This window comes from Natator depressus, chromosome 6 (genome assembly GCF_965152275.1).
Source record: "Natator depressus isolate rNatDep1 chromosome 6, rNatDep2.hap1, whole genome shotgun sequence".
NCBI lineage: Eukaryota > Metazoa > Chordata > Testudines > Cheloniidae > Natator > Natator depressus.
The window spans coordinates 54540830-54563875 of record NC_134239.1 but is presented as its reverse complement, the minus strand read 5'-3'; the positions used below and the strand labels follow the sequence as shown (position 1 = coordinate 54563875).

Sequence of the window (23046 nt, the reverse complement as noted above, 5' to 3'; positions counted from 1 at the left end):
AAAAGGAATTGCTGGAAGCTGAATGCCCAGTACATTAGCTATTTCAGCTATTTACTATTATTACTACTGTTACCTGTGCGAGCTCTCAGTAGTCCATCCAGCTGGTCTTGGGGCATATATTGCAATATTGCTTTATTCCTTCTTGAAAAATATGTGGTGATACCAAAACCCTATGCCATCGTGTGATCCATTGTCAGGGCTCAAGCTCAAGCAAAGCAAGTTTTCTTGAAATGTTCAGGGAAGACTGATAAGTAGCCACATTAATCACTCTTCTCATTTTCACAATATCCTAGGCCTTTTGCTTTGAGGGTATATCTTTACTTTTTACAGCAGAAACAGACCAAAGCCCAGGCTCAGATAATACTGCACTGCACTCCCAGGGTCATCAGTAGTTGTGCAATGGGGAGAGCTGCTTCTGTGATTCCACTATGCCCCTTTCATGTGGTTAGGGCTCTGGCTGGCAATCTGGGGGCTGTACACTGTACCACCTAGGGCTGAGGAAGGGTACACCTTCCATGACTCTTGAGTCAGAATCTTATCTGGTGGTCAGCTGCTGGGCCAGTGGCCACACTCACGAGGCTCATGGCAAACCCACAACTGAGCCTTAATTTTCTAGGTATATAGCTAATAATTATCCTTTGCATTTAGATAGCTTGTTTCATGTGAGAACCTCAAAGCAGTTCTACATTAAAGGAGGAAACTTCACCACAGCCCAGAGAGGTAATTATTTACACCTGATTTGCACACAGATCAAATGTGTCACAATGGGTGAAATTCACACACAAGTATCCACACAAGCCCTATGCACCACTCAAACTCACAACTGGGACTTAAGTGGAATGAGTTTCTTATGTTTGTCCTCTTCACAGGGCTGAATTTTCCCCCACAAGAGATCGAAGTCCAGATTTTCAAAAGTGCCCAGGCACACTTATTTGCAGAGTTGGTGAGCACCCACAACTCTAGCTAGAGTCAATGGGAGTGGCAGATGCTCTGCATTTGAGAAAAACAGGTGCAAAATATATCCAATTAACTCCCCTTCCCCCCCATATTACTATTTTAAAATGATTTTTTAAAAATAATCTTTGAAACCTCCTTTGCTTTCCCCAAAACAGCACCCTTTATATTAGAACAATCTTATGCTCACAGTCAAGCTGTGAAATTTCTCCTCCCAAAGTGTAGGGATGACTCCACTTTATGCTAATGTGGTTTCTGCCAGCATGCCCACAGGACAATAGATCTCCGTCTGATATGAAAGCTTCTGTCATGCTCAGCATGTAAGATAAAAAGGAGGTGTCTGTTTCATGTAATTGCTCCTTTACGGTTATTTTTGGGGCAAAATTGTGAGGAAAGACTAGCACAGATGGTCAGTATCCTTTCAGGTTACTTTGATAGCACTTCATGTCCTTTACAGAAGGTGGAAAAAATGAATAAACCAAATAATACTGCTATCATCCAGCTGCCTTTTGTTTTCACACCACCTTGAAAAATAGTAAGAACCATAATGGCATGCTGAGTATGTCTGGCAATAAACAAGGCCCTGAAATGCTGAAAACCACAAGTCAACTTGGCTATTGACTCTGGTACAGAAGCCAAATAGCAAAAAAGACGGGTTTGTCCATTATATTCCACAGAACTTCTTATTGGTACATATAATAATGTAATTATTGCTATGGATAATATCACTATAGCACTCTTACTCTGAGTGACTTGGCAGACTCTGGCCCTGAACCTTGGCTGAGGCCAAGGAGGCTATGGCATTGGAGAGGAAGGTGCGTCCAGGGTTAAACTGCTGGGGTCTGAGGGCTTAAAAGACCCAAATTCAATTCTGTGGTCTGCCAAAAGCTTCTTGTATGACCTTGGGTGAATCACTTAGTCTTTCTGTGGGTCACTTCTATAAAATATGGATAACGATATTGCCTACCTCACAGGGAAGTTATGAGAATAAATACATTAAGACTGAGGCTTTCACATATTATAGTTATGGGGGATGTCTACACAACAAGCATCAGCCCATGTCAGAGAGTCTGACCTCTAGCCCAAGCCCAAATGTCTACACAGCTATTATTAGTGCCAGAGCACAAGCCCAGGACTTCAGATCCCAGGCTCTGAGACTCGCTGCTGTGGGCTTCTGTTTGCTGTATAGAGGTACTCATGGTGGCCAAGACAAACACAGAGCATAATCCAGGCAACTAGGGATCATGCAAAGTTTAGGCACTAGCTTGATCCTAGATTGGCTGTGCACTAGACCGGTCTGCCAGTATAAATCAATGCAACCTTGAGGGTGCCTTATTTTGTACTGGCTGTCAAAGGCCCCAGTGGGTTTTTATAGCAACAGAAGAACCCAGGGATATGGGGAATGGCCTGGTATTGCCTCAAAAGTTGTGATCCTCCCATAGCCATTTGGGTTCAGGGCCAATTTGTTGGTATTGAGCTGTGCGAAATGGTCAGACCATAGCAAGGAGCAGGACCTCAACTATTTCTGCTGGGCACAGTAAAACAAATTCCACATTCCACTCAACTACATAACAAGGTTTAGGAAGGGAAGTGAATAACGTCTCCAGCTGAAAAAAAAAATTGAAGGGGATGGAGAGAATATAGGTTATCAAAATATATCCATCCATTCTAGAAACCGGTGAGGACATTAGTTGCTGTGCTTTGCCAGAGGCACTGTGGAATTTGATAAAAACTACTAATTGTCAGGATTTGGGTTTTACAGCTTGTCCAAAGAACAAATGTGGAAAAAACCTGGAGGACGAACTATGTAGCTTTTTATATTTATGTGAAATGTATACATTATATTGTGCTACATTCCAACAGTGCATTCACAAAGACATAGACAACCCCGATATTTTTTACATTAATTTGTATGGCATATATCCTCGCCAATGTGAGACTTAGACAAGTTGTCTTTTGTTTGTCTGTCTGTTTTTTGTTTGTTTTCTGTTTTAAATTTAATAGAAATCAGCTGATATGTTGGGTTTGACAGTAGTGTGATGGTCCGTGATCAGGTTCAGATTTCCAAAACGGGACAAAAAGAAAATAAATAGACTTATTCACCAAATCTCTCCAGTGATGCTCTCCCTAACATCTGTAGGTGGCATCATACTACCTTTCTCACAGAAACCACCAAGAACTAAATGGACCATGGATACTGAAAGATCTTTTCACTTTCTAAATGTCATACATGTAATGCAGGGTTGAGGCATAACAGAAGCTCACTATATGGTTAACCATGTTGTACCCGTTCATTTCACCAAATCTATTATTATTATTAGTCAGCTTAGTATTATTTTTTTCAGTTTTATTATTTTTATTTGCGTAGCACCAGTGCAGTTCTAGACACTTTGCAGACTTTTATGAAGACCAAGTCCCTTCCTGAGGGTCTTTCAGTCAAAATCCTATCTTTTTAAGAGTATTAAATGCATTTTAAAACACAACTAGAGCTGACCAGGAAATGTTTTTTCTGTCACATGAAAAGTATTGAGATTTCAGTTTTATTCACTATTCCACACTGGGACGAAACCAAGCCCTTTCAGAATTTTTTGTGAAGAAAACAGAGAGAGAGAGAGACCTACCATAGATTAGTCAAAAGCTACTAGGGCACTCACCTGGGATGTTGAGACCCAGTTTCAAGTCTCTTCTTTGCCTGATTTGAAGTAGGGACTTGAAACCAGGTCTTCTGTATCCCAGATGTGGGTCCTAACTACCAGGCTACAAAGTCAGTGTCTCTTGCCTAATGAATGCTTAATTAATTATACAAAGTGGATCAACTCCAACAGGAGACATTGAGAGAGACTGACTGCACAGCCTCTTGGCTGGGGCACTCACCAGGGATATGAGAGACCAGGGTTCAAGTGCCTGCTCCAAATCAGACAAAGCAACAACTTGAACCTGAATCTTCTTTATCCCCACTGAGTATCCTGACCACCAGGCTCTTCTGGAGTGAGTCTTTAACAAAAGACATTTTTATCAAAAACAAATTGTTGAAAAATTCCCAACTAGCTCTAAGTCTAATCATGATGAAAGAGAGCCTGCTGTCAGATAACCAAGTCAGCAAGTTTTCTAGGTTTATCATAGTGAATTGAGTATTATGTGGAGTGTCTACATAGAACAGTAATATTACCATGAAGATGTGATTTTTTTTCTACCAGACCAAGTCTTCTAAATCTGATTTCGGCTTGGCTGCCATCTTCATATTTGCCAAAAAACCCAAGTCCAATTAGCAATGACTGAATGGAAGCAGAAATTATTTTTCATATCTTCATATCTTGGATTTCAGGAGAAAGACTCTAAATATTCAATGTTTGCAGACATATTGAAATATCTGACATTACTTGTGAAAAAATACATGGCAGGTGAGGAGAGAGGTGTGCACTGCGGGGCTTCTGCTTGTCTGGTTGCCAAACGTATCCAGTTGCAATTCACTTGAAGTGAAGTTATGTTACCTGTGTCAGTGCTTGATGATGACACTGTATTTGGAAGGACAAATTACAGAATATTTCCTTATCAAGGGATTATTAGTGGTTCATTAAAGGACTGTTCTGCCAAATAAGGAACAGAGAGTGACAGACATTTACTTAAACATTTGTGAACATGGGGGGTTGCAGGTTTGTAGCTTAGCCACTTAGAAACAAAGAGGGAGTGGGAACCATGTGTCACAAAAATGAGAGCATCACTCCCCACTCCTTAAAACCTTTACTTAGAAAGAGTAGCAGGGACCTTGGGAGTCTTACACTAGCACCACCAAGCCCAGAAACTTTGGATCCTCCACCATCCCCGTGAGCTTCTCAAATCTGTCTCATTAAAGTGAAGTTTAGTGTGCATCTAACATGATAAAATAATTTCTCTTTGATAACTATTACAGAAACATGAGGAGACAGAGCCTTGGTACATTGTAGCTTATTGTTTTGAAAGTAGAGCCAGGATACCTATCCTGAAGTAATAGAAAATACTATGGCATAGCAGGAAATTCCCTGTCGTCTTTCAGTAAAGCATATCCAACAAACTTTAAATACATACTCTACATTCTGTGTCAGGATTCATATTTGTTTGTTATTACAATTAACATAGCCTCCGAGGGGTTTCCAGTGCTTTACTGATCAATAGGCAAGAACTTGTGATGTGGGTCAAACTAAGCTAGACCCAACCAAAAGAGGGGACATGTAGGCTGTGAGGAGCAATTATAGACTTTGAGTAAATCCTGGCTGTGAAAAGTCCAACTTTTGAATCTTGGGGGGAAAATTTCAGAAGTACCTAAGTTACGTAGAAGCTTAAGTTGTTTTCAGAGGTGACTTAGGCCCAGAGTTACATAAATATTGAGAGGCCTAAAGATGCACATAGGTTCCTAGTAGGGTTTGCAAAAACATCAGTTAAGCACCTAACTCCCATTGACTTTCAATGGGAGTTAGGTGCCTAACCTTCTTTGGAGCTTTTGATCCCACTAAGTGCCTATTTGCATCTTTAGATGCCTAAATAATTCGTAAATCTGGCCCTTAGTCACTTAGTTCAGCCCAAGTCTTACTGAAAATCAATGGGTCTTAGGCTCCTAAGTGTCTACGTCAGTTTTGAAATTAGGACACATGCTCCTAAGTCACTTAAGCACTTTTAAAATGTTTATCTCTTGTCTGCAAGAAGGCCTTTGGCTTGAGCTCTGGGTGTAGGCAGTCCCGTTTCCTTAGGTTATTGGAACTCTAAATCTTCGAAGATTGTTCTTAACCTTAATTGTCATGGCTTGTAAAGGCCTAAATTTTTAATACATTTTCACCAAAAATAGAGTCCTGCGGACAATTCCCATGCGATACTGAAGATTTACTTTACTGCATTCGTCAAATGATTGCTTAGAAGAACATGATGATGATTGTTCTCTTTTTATTCTCAGGGGTTTTTTTCCCCCCAAAGAGAAAATAGACTATATTAATTAGGATTGAATGTTTTAAAGTTCAGACTGTTTAATGTACTCAGAAATAACCATTTCTTTCTGATTTAAAGTCAAAACCATGATTTGAACTCTTATTCCCATTTCAATCAAGTTGAAGTGCAAGAAGTTTACCCCTGGCAAGTATAGAGTTTAGCTTTCAGAGTGTCTTCTATTGTTGCTACCTAACTCTTAAAGTCAGCTAAATGAATGCAGGATTTTTTTTATTTGCATTATAGTAATACCTAGGGGCTTCAATTAAAGATCAGGAACTCCTTGTGCTACACACTATACAAACAAGTAATAGAAAATGAGTCCCTGCATCAGAGAGTTCATAAACCAGGTTTATGGCAAGATGCACCAGAACAGACAAACTTCAGGTTAGGGGTGGGAGGACAAAGTTATGGTACAATGCAGATGTTTCATGTAAAAAGCAGTATTCTCAATTCTCAACCTGCCTGAGCATTGTTCACTATGTAGCTAAGGAATGTAAAGAAACTGGAGAGTGCTGCTCTGAATTGGGTGTAGTGATGGCATTAACTGTTGTAGAGGAAACAAAGACTTGTGAGTTCAAGACTTGGGCATGATCTTGATCTGTTTTGTATTGTCTTGAATACAATTGTATTCAAGACAATATTGTATTGACTTTGTATTGTATTGAAATGTATTTATTTCCAGTATTTAAAAAGACACTATTGTCTTTATGTAAGTCAGTAGTTACAGTTAAGTGATTTTACACTTGTCTCCAAGTTTTCTGGACAAATTTTGTGGTTTTACAGCCACATTCTCCTGTCTTTCTTTTCCCTGTAAAAAAATCCATGTAAACAAGGGGGAAACTCACCAACCAACTGACATATGGGTGCTAGGGGGGAAGGGAAGTGAAACTGACAACACAAAAAAGCGCTATCAAATATGTAAATTAAGCAAGCTGAAAAGGAAAGCAAATTGTCTTTTTTTTTAAATGCCTTAGTCTAAATAATTTTAGGTTTACTAATAATAGTTGCACAGAGATGTGATTTTTAATCTGGTGTCCTTTTAAAGGTGATTACAAAGTTTGCAAAATAAAGTAAAATGAAATATAAATAATTTTATAAATAAATAAAATGAAATAATTTTATTGCAAGATTGCAGAGGGAACTTTACCTAGATATTTTATTTGTATAATCTATTATTGCTTAATTCTGGAAAATGCTGAGTACCCTCAACTCCCAGTCCCTCAGAGTATTTTCTAGTTTATATTTTCAAGCAGTTTTTCAAACAACTTTCCAGTGTTGAGGTTTTTTGATTGTTTATTTTCTTTGTCTCTGTTCAAACAATGTAAAAGGGAAAGAATCCACCTTCCTGTGTACCATCATTGCATCCAGATCCTTTTAGTCATTTGGTATGGTGGCGTGTTTGTGAGTTTTCTAGCTATTCTACAAAGTCTTCCTTTTCTGATCAAAGATGGGTTACTTGATTAGAGGTCTAAGTAATAGAAGGTGATGGCAACCGCTAGCTTGTTTGGCTCTAATGAGGTAGGTAGAAATAGGGTAGAAAGGTGACTCTGACCGGGGGACATTCTTAACTTTTCCTCCTTTTATATTTTTATTTAATGGTTTGACATTCTATGATAATTATCATTGTTTCTGCCCATTTTTTCCATCTGAAATAGTTCTCACACAGATCAGTGCATCTCAGTATCCATTTTTTTTAAATACAGCAGCAATGTTAGACACTGACAGCTGGAAATCTTAATTGGTCTGATAACAGAAAACATAATGACTATTCATAGAGTCATTTATTCTTTCTGACCTTGCCATTCAATCAAAAGTTAAATGCTCATTTTTATTTGGGAATATTAAGGATGCTGAGAGAGGGAGATGGAAAAATCACTCTTGTGAAAAAGACATTGTTAAAAAGGCCAAATAAAAAATTGATCCTCAGTTATGGCCTGGAGGAGCCACCTCTAGGGACCTCACGACCATTTCAGTGATAGCCCTGCCTTCTGACACTGCCCATAAGAACATAAGGATGGCCATACTGGGTCAGACCAAAGGTCCATTCAGCCCAGTATCCTGTCTACCGACAGTAGCCAATGCCAGGTGCCCTAGAGGCACGAACCTAACAGGTAATGATCAAACGATCTCTCGCCTGCCATCCATCTCCACCTGCTGACAGACAGAGGCTAGGAACACCATTCCTTACCCATCCTGGCTAATAGCCATTAATTAACTTACCCTCCATGAATTTATCCAGTTCTCTTTTAAACCCTGTTATAGTCTTAGCCTTCACAACCTCCTCAGGCAAGGAGTTCCACAGGTTGACTGTGCGCTGAGTGAAGAAGAGGTTCCTTTTATTTGTTTTAAACCTGCTGCCCATTAATTTCATTTGGTGGCCCCTAGTTCTTATATTATGGGAACTAGTAAATAACTTTTCCTTATTCACTTTCTCCACAACACTCATGATTTTATATACCTCTATCGTATGCCCCTTAGTCTTCTCTTTTCCTAGTCTCTTTAATTTCTCCTCATATGGAACCTGTTCCAAACCCCTGATCAATTTAGTTGCCCTTTTCTGAACCTTTTCTAATGCCAGTCAATCTTTTTTGAGATGAGGGGACCACATCTGTATGCAGTATTCAAGATGTGGGCATACCATGGATTTATATAAGGGCAATAAGATATTCTCCATCCCTTTTTTAATTATTCCTAACATCCTGTTTGCTGTTTTGACCGCGGCTGCATGCTGCATGGACGTCTTCAGAGAACTATCCATGATAACTCCAAGATCTTTCTCTGATTAGTTGTACCTAAATTAGCCCCCATCATATTGTATGTATAGTTGGGGTTATTTTTTTCCATTGTGCATAACTTTACATTTATCCACATTAAATTTCATTTGCCATTTTGTTGCCCAATTACTTAGTTTTGTGAGATCTTTTTGAAGTTCTTCACAGTCTGCTTTCGTCTTAACTATCTTGAGCAGTTTAGTATCATCTGCAAACTTTGCCACCTCACTGTTTACCCCTTTCTCCAGATCATTTATGAATAAGTTGAATAGGATTGGCCCTAGAACTGACCGTTGGGGAACACCACTTGTTACCCCTCTCCATTCTGAAAATTTACCATTTATTCCTACCCTTTGTTCCCTGTATTTTAACCAGTTCTCAATCCATGAAAGGATCTTCCCTCTTATCCCATGACAACTTAATTTACGTAAGAGCCTTTGGTGAGGGACCTTGTCAAAGGCTTCTGGAAATGTAAGCACACTATGTCCACTGGATCCCCCTTGACATGTTTGTTGACCCCCTCAAAGAACTCTAATAGATTAGTAAGACATGATCTCCCTTTACAGAAACCATGTTGACTTTTGTGCAAAAATTTAAGTTCTTCTGTGTGTCTGACAATTTTATTCTTTACTATCGTTTCATCTAATTTGCCTGGTACTGATGTTAGACTTACTGGTCTGTAATTGCCGGGATCACCTCTAGAGCCCTTCTTAAATATTGGCGTTATATTAACTATCTTCCAGTCATTGGGTACAGTAGCTGATTTAAAGGACAGGTTACAAACCAAAGTTGATAGTTCCGCAATTTCACATTTGAATTCTTTCAGAACTCTTTGGTGAATGCCATCTGGTCCTGGTGACTTGTTACTGTTAACTTTCTCAATTCCCAAACCACCTCTAGTGACACTTCAGTCTGTTACAATTCCTCAGATTTGTCACCTACAAAAGACGGTTCAGGTTTGGCAATTTCCCTAACATCCTCAGCTGTGAAGACTGAAGCAAAGAATTCCTTTAGTTTCTCTGCGATGACTTTATCATCTTTAAGTGCTCCTTTTATATCTCAGTCGTCCAGGGGCCCGACTGGTTGTTTAGCAGGCTTCCTGCTTTTGATGTACTTAAAAATTTGTTATTACGTTTTGAATTTTTGGCTAGCTGTTCTTCAAACTCCTTTTTGGCTTTTCTTATTACATTTAATTTGGCAGTGTTTATGCTCCTGTCTATTTACCTCACTAGGATTTGACTTCCACTTTTTAAAAGATGCCTTTTCATCTCTGACTGCTTCTTTTACATGGTTGTTAAGCCATGGTGGCTCTTTTTTGGTCCTTTTACTGTGTTTTTTAATTTGGGGTATACATTTAACTTGAGCCTCTATTATGGTGTCTTTGAGAAGTGTCTATGCAGCTTGCAGGGATTTGCACTGTGCCTTTTAATTTCTGTTTAACTAACCTCCTCATTTTTGCATAGATCCCCTTTCTGAAATTAAATGCCACAGTGTTGGGCTGTTGAGGTGTTCTTCCTACCACAGGAATGTTGAATGTTGTTATATTATGGTCACTATTTCCAAGCGGTCCTGTTATAGTTACCTCTTGAACCATAAGAGTGCTGGATGTCTTGTGGATGCCTGTTAAGATGCAACTGGATTAAAACCATCAACTGATTTAATAAAAAAACCCATAAACATAAGAATGACCATACTGGGTCAGACCAGTGGTCCATCTAGCCGAATATCCTGTCTTCTGACAGTGACCAATGCCAGGTACTTCAGAGGGAATGAACAGAACAGGCAATCATGTCATCCAACCCCTGTTGTCCACTCCTAGCTTCTAGCAATCAGTTGCTAGGGACACCTAGAGCATGGGGTTGTAGCCCTGACCATCTTGGCTAATAGCCATTTATGGACCTATCCTCAATGAACTTATCTAGTTCTTTTTTAACCCTGTTATAGTTTTGGCCCTCACAACATCACCTTGCAATGAGTTCCACAGGTTGTCTGTGCTTTGTGTGAAGAAGTACTTCCTTTTGTTTCTTTAACACCTGCTGCCTATTAATTTCATTGGGTGACCTCTGGTTCTTTTGTCATGGGAAGGAGTAAATAACACTTCCTTATTAACTTTCTCCAGACCAGTCACGATTTTATAGATCTCTATCATATACCCTCTTAGTCATCTCTTTTCCAAGCTGAAAAGTCCCAGTCTTTTTAATCTCTCCTCATACAGAAGCTGTTCCATAACCTTAATCATTTTGTCGCCCTTCTGTGTACCTTTTCCAATTATAATATATCTTTTTTTGAGATGGGGTGATCAGAATTATATGCAGCACTCAAGGTATGGGTGTACCATGGACTTATATAGTGGCATTATGATGGTTTTCGTCTTCTTATTTATCCCTTTCCTAATAGTTCCTAACATTTTGTTTGCTTTTTTTTACTGCCACTGCACATTTTCAAACAATTATCCACAATGACTCCCAGCTCTCTTTCTTGAGGGATGACAGCTAATTTAGACTGCTTCATTTTGTGTATATAGTCGGGATTATGTTTTCCAATGTGCATTACTTTGCATTTATCAGCATTGAATTTCATCTGCCATTTTGTTGCCCACTCACCCAGTTTTGTGAGCTCCCTTTGCAACTCTTCGCAGTCAGCTTTGGACTTAACTTATCTTGATTAATTTTGTATCATCTGCAAATTTTGTCACCTTACTATTTACCCCTTTTCCAGATTGTTAATTAATATGTTGAATACTGGTCCCAATACAGATCCATGGGGAACACCACTATTTACCTCTCTCCATTCTGAAAACTGACCATTTATTCCTATCCTTTATTTTCGGTCTTCTAACCAGTTACTGATTCATAAGAGGACCTCCCCTTTTATCCCATAATTGCTTAGTTTGCTTAAGAGCCTTTGGTGTGGGACTTTGTTCAAGTGCACTATATACACTGGATCACTCTTGCCCACATGCTTGTTAATAACCTTAAAGAATTCTAATAGATTGCTGATGCATGATTTCCCTTTACCAAAACGGTGTTGACTCTTCCCCAACATATAATGTTCATCTATGTTTCTGATAATTCTGTTCTTTACTATAGTTTCAACTGTTTTGCCTGGTACTTATGCTAGGCTTACTGGACTGTAATTTCTAGGATTGCTCCTGGAGCCTTTTTTTAAAAAAAATGGTGTCACATTAGCTATCCTCCAGTTATCTGATATAGAAGCTAGTTTTTATGATAGGTTACATACTCCAGTTAGTATTTCTGCAATTTCATATTTGAGTTTGTTCAGAAATCTTGGATGAATACCATCTGGTTCTGGTGACTTATTACTTTTTATTTATTTGTTCTAAAACCACCTCTATTGACATATCAGTCTGAGACAGTTCCTCAGATTAATCAGTTTATGTCCTGAAACATGAGTTAAAAATATAAGAATGGCCATTTTGGGTCAGATCTATCATCCATCTAGCCGAGTATCCAGTCTTCCAACAATGGCCAGAAGACCCTTATCACTATCTTCATTAGTATGGCTACAGGCATATGAAAAGTCTTTAAATTATCTGTTTCTTTTAAACATTCCATTCAGAATCCTTGTTTGGTAGATCTGTTTCAGGAGACTGAATTCTGCAGTGCAACTACAAATTGTGTCTCTAAATATAGCCTTTTTATTGTTGCTATACTTACAGATTTTGCAATGAAATTAAACAAAAACAAAACAAACATGCAGTGACTATTTTTTATTATATTCCCAATGTTAAATCAATCTCTAAGGATCTGGGTACTGCTGACCAGCAGCAGCATTTCATGCCTTATCTGAATTTCTTTGGGCACTACTATGTAGATGCATTCCAGTAGTGAAAAGAACGAATTCTTGTGTGTATTTATGCTGGTGTGTATATTAATTTATGTAGGTGTATGTACAGTAAGTGTAGTGCAGGTTTTCACCTCATCCATTACTCTTTCTCTGGGTAAAAGATCCTATCTTCCAGCCCATCAATATTCACGTCATAGCTTCTCTTGATCAAACACTGTTCTCTGTGTCAATGGGGCTGGTTTTATTAGTGGAAGGTACAGGTCTTGTTTTGTGTCGGAATTTTCACAACTGTCTGTGTTTGCTCATTTGCCAAAGGAAAGTCAGAGAGAGAGTGGGAGAAAAAAATCAGTGAGTCACCCATTAGATATTAACATGGAATATGTAAGTGTTGCTATTTGGTGCTAAGGGGGATGGGAGTTGCTCTGTTTAGAATCTAAGCTGAGATACAAAATGAAAATATATTGGACTCTGTGGAGGGCAGACCCTTGGCAAAAGCATCCCATGCTCTTTAGTACTGTTGACAAGCTTGGAAGCATAGCTTTCATTAATTCAGCCTGTGCAAGGCACTTTCCTTTTAACTCGCCTAATTGAGCTGTTGCCTACAGCTTCCTGAGTGAGCCTTGGCTACAGAAACCTGGAGGACAAGCACGTGTTGACTTGGATTAGAAGGGGCTCCGCTAAGTAGTAAAGTCTGATCAAGTTTTGACAGATGCATTATTATACTGAGTTGTAACAATTTCTTCATCTACAAGAAGGGTTTGTTGCACCTCTGGATAACTTTTGTTGGAAATGGTGTATTTTAGATTATTTGGCAATCTGTTTTTCCTTCAGGCTTCTGGAGCTATAAAAAGACAACACATTGCTTTCTTATACACCAGGCCTAATCTCGCAAGCAATATAAGAACAAGCCTGAACAATTCTTGGATGGGAGATTTCCAGGGAACCCAGGTTGTTAGAAGATATGGTAATGGTGATGTCGTAGGTAACATTTTTCCTTTTGAATCTGTATGAACCAACTCACCAACATATTGGTAGAGGGTGATGTGCATCTGGAAATGAAGACAGAGACGGTCTTGACAACTTGTGGTCATTACAGATCCACTGGTGCTATATGGTGCTTTATAGCACCATAAGATGCCTTAGTGTACTGGCCAAATTTGAACTGGCTAATTACATTCCGCTGCTCTAAATTGCCCTGCTCTTTCCACTATATATAGTGAGCCTGATTCTCTGTTGCCCTGCACTTTGTGTAGTCATTTACCCAGTGCAAAGTGAATGTGGAAATGCTACTAAATCAGAAGAGTAGCGTTTTATCATTGCATTGGTGTAAGTGACTATGTTAGGTGCAGGGTAATGAAGAATCAGACCCACATTTTCTATCCTAAGTGCTGTCTGATGTGAAGTGTTAAACAGTTTCCATGTTCTACCCCAGAGGCAGCTGAAACAATTCCTGAAAATCTAATGAGCTGAAGTGTGGCTACCCATGTGCAGATGCTCCAGCGGGGAAAAGGATACAGATGGCTTCTTTTCCCCACATATAGCATACCCATACACGAGGCAGCCAATATACTGTCTTATAGCATCTCTGAGTTGCAAGGCATCTCCAGAGGAGTAGAGAGTGCATGCTACAGCCTCCTAAGGAGTGGTACACTAATATGCTCCCTCTATGTGCTGAGCAGCTATTGGAGGCTCTCTGAGCTACAATGAATCCCATCGTTCTCTCAAAAGATGGTGTAGTTTCACCTCCAATATGGGCCTTTGCCTAATAGGATGATTAGGACTTAAAGGTTTATTAGAGAGCAATAGTTTGTCTCCAGTGTTCCCTAACATATTCTCCCTGCACAGTCAAAATATCTCTGACTCCTTCAGTTCACTCTCTACATTCTGTCTTATGCACCTCCGGCTGTGAAAGAGAATGTGGCCCGTGGTTTGAAACACACTTTGAAATCCTTCGGGAAGCAAAGAGCTATATAATTGTGAGATGTCATTATTATTACAGTATGTCAATTCATTTTCCTGTGCAGATGAGTTTCTTTGTTTTATACTTGCTCCTAAAAAGGCTGAACAAAATCTATTTCCTGAAATCCAAGGGAATAGCTAATTCTCTAGGGGAGCAGAAAGAAGAACCTTTCACTGACTCTTCTTTCTGAAATGCATCACTGATGTGCAGTGGGGGGGAACAAGTAGTAAATTTAATTAATAATGGATTTTTGCACCTCTCAGCTTCCAAAATAGAATGTTTCTCCCATTTTATAAGGTTTTATTTTATTAGCCACAAAAAGAGAAATAATGGTTCATTTAACTATGTCAAAGACAATCTAAACTCTCTGCTATTTACTTTCCTTTGTATAAATTTTAATGCATTTTTAATTCCACCCCACTGGTTGGTAAACCAACCATTGAAGTTATTGCTGCCCTGTAATGTATTTCAGTCATTTCTAATAAACCTGGACTTTAAGATGATGTATTATTATCTCTGTAAGCTATGAAAATGTATCCACTGCGTGCACTGGAGTAGGAGCTGCAGCCCTTTCATTACTTAGAGTAGATTTTAGTGAAACTGAACCAAACAAAAATGACCAAGTGTAATACAGTCAGTTTTTAACTTTGCAGCTTTCTTTGATGAAGGAACACAATTCTATCTGATTCAGTCACACTACAAAATAGTGCAGTCCTAAAATATAGGTTTTGTGGAGTAACAGAATAAAAGGCAATGGGGTTATATAATCTAATATTAATACTTTTTTCATATTTCTTTTTTAATTTCAAAGATTTTTTTTTCTATTTGAACTTTACCCCTCCAGCAGTTTGTAGTCTCTTTCTCCTGGACTTAGTGGGTTTTTTTTTCCCCCTGGTAGTGCTCAAATATCCTCTGTGACTAAAATCAGAGAAGGAATTCTACACCTTAAATCTGAACTTTAATAATTGGAAAAGTGTAGAAAGTAAAAATAATCAAATAAAATTAGAAAGTTCTACACTAAAATATGTTATCACGAGTTGCACAATTTTTCTTTAGAGATAATCTTCCCTGATTGGCACTTGTACCATAACCATAATTCACTCAGTTCTTAATTTCCTGAAACCATATTAGAATTATTTATTACTATTGTTGGTTTGTTTGTTTTTGTCAGGGCTTTGGAGCTGTGCTCCGGCTCTACTCCAGCTCAGGGCAAAAACCTGCAGCTCCACAGCTCCGGGCTCCACTCCAAAGCCCTGGTTTTTGTGTTTACTACAGTAATGCCTAGGAACCATTGGAGAATGGGTCCCCATTGTGCTAGTCACTACACAAATGGAGAATAGTAGCTACTCCAGTCCTTGCTGCTGCAATTCACAGCTTCCTAAGAGTTTCCTCTGTTTCTTTTACAACATGCTTGCATCTAGAATCTTCCAGTTCCTGAAATGGACAGCTTTTTGTATCTCCAAACACGTATTATAATCTCTGTGTGCAAATAATTGGCTACTCAGCTGGTGATTTTGACTGGCATCTCGACAATTTTCTTTCAAGAAATCTTTCTCAATTCATCCTGAGTTTTCCCTCACTTTCAGATTGCTCAGGTGCATTAGCAAGGTAATGTGGACAAGCTTATGCAGACATTGTTCCTGCTGTTAGTCTTTCACTTTCCACCAGCACTAAGTATATCTTATCAGGGAAGTTCTGTCTTAAAAGAACTAAAGGGTTCATTTATTCAGGCCTTTGAAATGCCTTTGACCATAATTTCTAGAGATGAGCTATTCAAGTAGATAAGTGATTTCTTATGAAATTTCCCTTAAACCTTTGTTATAACTCTTTCTGTCTGTATATGGCAAAATACATACATTTGTATTAAGCAGCTGCTCTGTCTGACCTGTTTACTGGAATCTGCCTAATTCAAAGTTATCATTCAAATTTGTATTGCAATTCAGTGGAGCAGCTACTTATAAGAGGGCTTTCCCTCCATCCTCTTCTCCCCAAGCTAAGTTAAGGTACACCAAGGGACCATCCTATGAACAGCTAGCCGAGGCTAAGATGGGTGGGTGTGTGCAAAGACTTCCTTTTTAGGGTACCACTCCCATATTAAGCTGAGTTGTATGCTCTTTTTGCTGGAAGATATGGTCATCATATGGGTAGTTGAAGGCTATGGCAACCAACTCTGTTTCTTTTTTTGTTGTGAAACAAATAACTTCACCTCTCTGGGACTCAGTTTACGTTTGTCTGTTTTTTAAAAGGTAGGTAATGACAGTGTCAGAATGGTGCTGTGAGGATTATTTTATATTAATTGCACTAACAATATTCTGGATGCTGTTCAAATATAAGTTGAAACACATCCCCTACTCTGAGTAGCTCACAACCTAAAAAAGATTAATTAGTTAATGTTTAAAAAGCATGTTGGAGTGCTAACTATTATGATTCATTCAAATGACTACCAAATACCATTTCATGATATTCCACAATTACTACTCTGTATTTTACAGATACAAGCCAGATCACTGGTGGAAGGAACCTGGCACACATTTTATTGATACCTGTCAGCTACAGTCAGTTGGCTTTTCATAACACTAATAAAAAGTAAATGACTGGCTATTTATTTTCTATTGCAGACCATAAACCTCATGAATGGTTATTGACTATTTTGATTCTAATCTTTACTGTACTGCTAATACCGTTAAGATCTCCTTGTTCATGACCTGAGGTGTTGTTTCCGCTATCAGATTGCAGTTGGGATGGAAAATCGGCATTTCTGCTTCCCAGATTCATGTCAAGTATACATCCTCAGATTTGTGACATACATTTCCATTTGCTGAATTTGTTCAGGATGAGACCTGAAAATCTATGAGATGGTGGGGGCAGCTAATAAAAAGTATGTAATAGGTGGATAGGAGCAGCAAGAATGATTAGGGACTGCAGGGAATGATTTATGAGCAAAGATTAAAAGAGCTAAATATATACTGTATAGTTTATCTTAATGATGGATTGAGTTAGGGAGAAGGAATCTAAGGGAGAGACATTATCATCATCTGCACTTCACCAAGGGCTGACATGTGCCAGTTAGTTGCAGCCCTGATTTGGGCCAGTGCTGGGAATAAGCCACAGTGCAACATTCCTTGGGAAACCCTAGAGTGTTGTAACCTGCTCTCCCTGGCATGCTGGACAAGCTTCATGGGTTGGTGTGGAATCGAGTAGGGACATGATCCCCCATCCTTGACCCCTTTGCGATGATTTGTGTCTCAAGAGGCAAAGAGAGAGAGAGCGAGAGAGAGAGAGAGCGCACTTCCTGCCCTCCCCTGAACGCAAGGACTCTGATTGTCCCTGCTTCTTGTATAGGGTATGGAAATAAGGAGCAGTGAGAGGTATTTTGTGCTAACCCTCCCCCCCACACCACCATGACCAAAAACACATACACACCGATGCAAGGCTCTGGACAGTCAGGCCCAAAGTACCAGGCAAAACATCTTAACGGTGAGATCTACCATTTTCTGCCATAGTCTCCCTATTGGTTGGAACATTAAACACTAGAAAATAAATGGCAGAGAGTAGTCTTATAATGACTCAGAGATGGACTGAATTATTTATTTGATCCTTTCTAAAGTTAGAAGTGGATCCTGGGATCTGAGCTCCATAGAACATAAGGGAATTTAGGACCCAAATCTGGATCCAGACTGTGCGTGTAGAGCACATATTCACAATAAACTGGAGCCTGAGATACAGACACCCTGAAACTTAATCTGAACCTCTGAGCTCCAGCCCTTCCCCATGTCTGACATCTCTAATCCTGTGAACAGTTGCCACTGCTATAGCACCATTCCTCTGAGCATCTTAAAGAAGGTGACTAACCTGAATGAATTAAGCCTCACAACACATGTGAATAAAATATCTCAGACTTGCAAATAGATGAAATGTGGCATAAGTGATATACCTCAGGCCTGCAGATCAATTCAGTGGTAAACATGAGATTAAAATCCACTATTGCCAACTGTCATCTCCATACTCTGACCACAAGTAAATACAACTACTGAGCTTCCCTATTTAGCAGATCTTCCACAGTAATTCTAAAGGTCGTTGCAAGTCCATTGCTTCTTTATTTCTGTTGGCAGTATTGTGCATTGTTTCTACTGCTGAATATTGGCTCATCTAACTGAATGCTGATTAGAAACTTACATCTTGCTTTGCAAACATCCATGTTGAATCACAAATTTAACCTGAGACATTGGCTGCAGGAAGTTCATTGCAGCATTTCCTGAAGACTTGACTTTTAATTCTGCATGTTGTGAGCTGCAGGTTTATGTTGTTAATGGTTTTCACTGTTAATGGCTTTCATCTCTGAATCTTAGGCATAATTGTTTCAAACATTAATTGACAGCCCCCCCCACACACACACACACACATACACACACTTTAGAACTCCTGTTGAGCTTCAGCTATAAGCTTAGTTTTTGCAATGACTTTATATTTGGTTTGGGTAATAGGCTGGTCTCTTACACTACATGAATTCTTTATACTGATTGAATTTGCTTGCTGGATTTGTTTAAATGGCTTGTCCATATTTCAAGGTTAAATACCAAAAGTATTGCTGACGATTAATTCTTTCTTTGAATGATGTGCGTAGTTTGATCTGGTACTAGCGATTAAATTAATTTCTACCACTAGTTTAGCCCTGCCTTTTTTTCCCCTTCCCCCTTTTTGTTATGAATCTATGGCACTCCTGCTCATTTTGATAGGAATGAAGCAAACTCAAAAATAAACTAGTCCTCATTAAACTGATGAGTTTTGCAGGCCTCCTTTCATCCAGTATATTGAAATATTACATTCCTGAAGAATGCGTTTAGCTGTAAGAAATTCAGAAATGAATACAGTGCACCCAAATCAATCAAAAGAACTTAAATATCTCAAGGGCAACTGGAAATGAAAATCGATAGGCTTTTTCCAGATGATGACAAACAGGAAGATCAATATGACAAGCTTGGGGTTTGCCTCCACTAAAAGCCTAGGTCATATCTCAGGTAGCATATGTCTTTAGAAATCACTGTAGTTTCCTGATTCTGCAAATCTAGATACTTGGAATCATGTAAGATTCCTTCCAGCTTGTTCCGCTTTCTGAGTTTGTTTTTTAGCCTTGACTGAAATTCACATTGGACTCGGGAGTTCATAGCATCAGACAAGCCTAACTGACAATGGCTATTTCTGTCTCCAGAGTGGATGTTTCTGTTTTGAAAGTATCTGTATCAAAGATACACACAAATCATTAGGACACTTAAAAACTCAGGTGGCAACTGGGATAAATAATCTGTTGCAAATGAGCAATGAGGGAATAAATTCATCCCACATCTATCATATTCAGTGTATATCTTGTGTGACAAAGTTCCTCCTCTGTCTTGGTGGGTCCTGCGCTTATTGGCGGATTTGCTCGCCTCAGAGGTTCACGGCAGCCCTCAGTTTGGCCACTTTCGTGGCTCAAATCTGCCATTCACTCAGCTAACCTCATCACTGGCCGGCATGGGGAAAAGGAAGAAGAACAATCCCCGCAGTCTCTGCTGATCCACTTAGTGGATTGGGGAACAGGCCGGAGACCTTCCCCTCTGTTGGAACCCACAGTCCAGGTCAACTCCTCCGGTATCAAGTAGGGAGTTGGGGAGATGGAGGGAACCCAGGCCCGCCCTCTACTCCGGGTTCTAGCCCATGGCCCCGTGGATTGCAGCTGTCTACAGTGGCTCCTGTAACAGCTGCGTGACAGCTACAACTCCCTGGGCTACTTCCCCATGGCATCCTCCCAACACCTTCTTTATTCTCACCACAGGACATTCCTCCTGATGTCTGATAATGCTTGTACTTCTCAGTATTCCAGGAGTACGCCTTCTCACTCTCAGCTTCTTGCGCCTCTTGCTCCCAGCTCCTCGCATGCACACCACAAACTGAAGTGAGCTCCTTTTTAAACCCTGGTGCCCTGATTAGCCTGCCTGATTCTAGCAGCTTCTTGATTGGCTGCAGGTGTTCTAATCAGCCTGTCTGCCTTAATTGTTTCCAGAAAGTTCCTGATTGTTCTGGAACCTTCCCTGTTACCTTACCCAGAAAAGGGACCTACTTAACCTGGGGCTAATATAGCTGCCTTCTATCACTCTCCTGTAACCTTCTTATTTATGCACTCCCTATCCGTGGCCGCACAAAGTCACGGGACCTCCGGGTCAACCTCCTCCTTGCCCTGGCTAAAATGGCCATCTATAAAACCAGAGTGAGGAGGTTGGCCGATGGAGTCTCCTGTGACTGTGGGGCCTATTTCTGATCCTCCATCCATTCACATATCCAGGCAGAGTTCCTCTGGGTGGCGTCCACTGACTCCCTTGACGCCTTTGAGGAGCAGTGAGCGCTGTCCAGGGTTCTCTGCTCAGTGTCCCCATCTGGTTCTCTTTGTTTGACCCTTTGACCACACTACTGTCCCTGTTATTTCATTAGTTGTCCCCCGTATTTATTTGGTGTCCAGGTCCTGTAGATCCCCCTCTTAGGCTGGGGGAGGAAATCCTTTAGTTTCGCCCACTCACTTCCCAGATCCCAATAGGATCACTCTCCTGTAGCCATCTGGCGTGACCCCATCATACTTGTTACACATACACACACTTTGCCTGGAGTGAGAGAAACAACTAACATTGATCCCTTTCATCTATCTAGGGATATAAGTCCAAAATTTGTCAATTACAATATTTCATGTCCTAATGTTACCAGCATCTGCACAACATTTGGATTAATTAAAGCAGCAAAGGTGCCTCCTTGGTGGTAATGTATGGTTCTCATCCAGACTCAGAAAACAATATGAATGTATTAAGTCCTCTAAACTACTCTCTGGGCAAAGAGATTATCTTGGTTTGGTTTGGTTTTTAAAGGTTTTGCTTTTCCAAGTGTGTTGTGAATTCTCTTTGGTTTGAAAGAGCAAATAAATTCTTTCTGTATCTGATGCATCAGATGTATGGCTGTCTAGCAGTAGAATTGAAATTCCTTTTCACATAGACTAATTTGTATCATTTGAGACTTCTGAAAGCCCCTTAAAGCTCTCCAATTTGTAGAATGTGCCAAGATCTGATTGTGTCATAGTCTATTGCCTTACAATATCTTAAATCATTGTAGATGTAGAGCTTGATTTTCCAGATGTCAGAAGTCCTTGGATGTTAATGGTGAAATACACACACCTATGTGTAGTTCCCAGAAGTTCACGTACATAATGTTTGAGTAAAGATGCCTGGCTGGATATCTGTGCATACAAGTACCTGAGTTGTGAAGCTGGTCACAAAATTAAAGGGGTAGAGGGGGAGGGAAGGAAAAAAATAAAATATTTTCCTTTTGTATTTTTTCTAGTTTTGAAATTTTGCTGAAATATCAACATTTGAAAAAATTCAGCCAGCTGTACTGATTTGTGTCTGTGCAATGGAGATAGTTATAGATAACAATATTGCAAAATATTCCTGATGATCTAATAGGTCCTTTCCCATCCCTACTCTCTCTGACTGTATGAATTGTTCATTTATTCCAGGTGCATCATTGCATCGATGATTTTACTGGAAACCCTGGGCTTCGGCTCCATTTACTAGATTCTCTATTTACTAGAGCTAGCATTTGCACTAGTGATTATATCCAACAAAATCCATGCTTAAATTTAAGGACATGAATAGTCCCATTGAACACAATGAGATTACTCATCTTCTTGAGTGCTTTGCCAGGTTGGGACCAGTATTATGATAAAGTAGAATGAAAATTGGTGTAAGTCCCATCACTGTTAATCTCAGAACTAAACACTGACATCAGTTACATTTTGCATAACTGTCATTCAAAACTCTGTGTGTTTCATTCAAATAATTTTAGACAAAATTGGGTTTTTAGGCTTTTTTTTTCCAGTTTTGAATGCTATATGTTTGCACCCCATAAGCTTCCTTGGAGTCTGGGGTTCAGACAAATGCATATTAAAATGAAAACTCTGCCAAAACTACTGAGCCTCATCTAGTTTATAAAAGAACCATAAATTGGATCTACCTTTGTATGAAACTGGGCCCAGTTTTACTCAGACGTTTCACAAAACTTTTGAAAAAGCAGGGCTGAGTTTCAGGTTTGCAGAGAAATGTGAAGCCAGTGAAGTTTCATACTGTTGCATACTACAATTTTTTCCCAGCTTAATTCATAATTGGAAAATCCAGATTCATGTGCTGGAGAAAATATTGATACTTTCAATCCTTACCGTGTACTTCTTCATGATGAGCTAATTTATGTTTTGCCCTGGTAGTTTTCTCTTTCAATTGTAATGGGCAGATAGAATGTGATTACAAGAGCTGGGTAAATAATTCATAGGAAATTATTCAGCAAACTTCACCTCTTTTTCTTTCTACCTGTAGGCTGCAAGTAGGTTTGTATTTTCTTGAACATATTGATTTGAAATTATTTGCAGACTAATTTTTGCTTAATTTGGATTGGGCTCAGAGGTCACATGGAATTGTTTCTGTTCCTTGATTGGATAAGTATTACTACTGGAATCATGTTTCCAGTGTGAATATGCACAGTAGATGAATTAAAAATTTCTTATTGCAAATGTTTTCCAATATTTTC

General features: G+C 39.4%; 1 protein-coding gene and 1 long non-coding RNA gene across 4 annotated transcripts in view; both read left to right on the top strand.

The window, feature by feature from the left end:
• The window catches only part of LRRC4C (leucine rich repeat containing 4C), an 860187-nt gene that overhangs the window by 609256 nt on the left and 227885 nt on the right, over positions 1-23046 (top strand). The window lies entirely within an intron of this gene.
• Positions 1-23046, top strand: part of LOC141990050 (uncharacterized) — a 54648-nt gene that overhangs the window by 14963 nt on the left and 16639 nt on the right. The window lies entirely within an intron of this gene.